The following is a 589-nucleotide window of genomic DNA, read 5'->3' on the forward strand; positions in this document are numbered from 1 at the left end:
GGAGCGCCTTTGTGCGCCGCACCGCCCCGCTCCTCCCCCGCGCCGCCCCTCCCCTCCGCCTGGCGCTGAACCGCCTCGCCTTCCCAGCCCGCGCCTCTGGCACGGCCGAGGCAGGGCACGGATCATAGAAACTTAGGACTGGGAGGGCCCTCAGGAGGTCATCAGTCCCACCCCCTGCTCAGAGCAGGACCGTGCCCAACTACATCATCCCAGCCAGGGCTTTGTGCAGCCGAATGAGAGATGCAAACACAACAGGTGTGTCCGCTGTTCCACAGCTAACGTGTTGTTTCATTCTTTCTCCTGCGTCTTTATTGAATCTTACATCTGATCTCCATCGACTGGAGGCCATCGGATAATGGCTATTGTAAGACTGATCTCATCCCCTTTTGGGGCACTGGTCTGCCATGCAGTGGAGGGAAGCACTGTTCCTACAGGAAGGTATGAGGCCGTGGGCTTACCTCCTCCTACCTCTCTAGCTTTGTCCCTATGGTTCTTTATTCCCAGCAATCCATGGATTGTAAGCAGAGGTGGGAATGGGGGCTGCTGGGGTTGTGAGACCAGAGGGGGCCCAAGAACAGGCTAACCGTGT

The sequence above is a fragment of the Gavialis gangeticus genome, unplaced genomic scaffold (assembly GCF_001723915.1).
Source record: "Gavialis gangeticus isolate Ggan-Ray unplaced genomic scaffold, GavGan_comp1, whole genome shotgun sequence".
NCBI lineage: Eukaryota > Metazoa > Chordata > Crocodylia > Gavialidae > Gavialis > Gavialis gangeticus.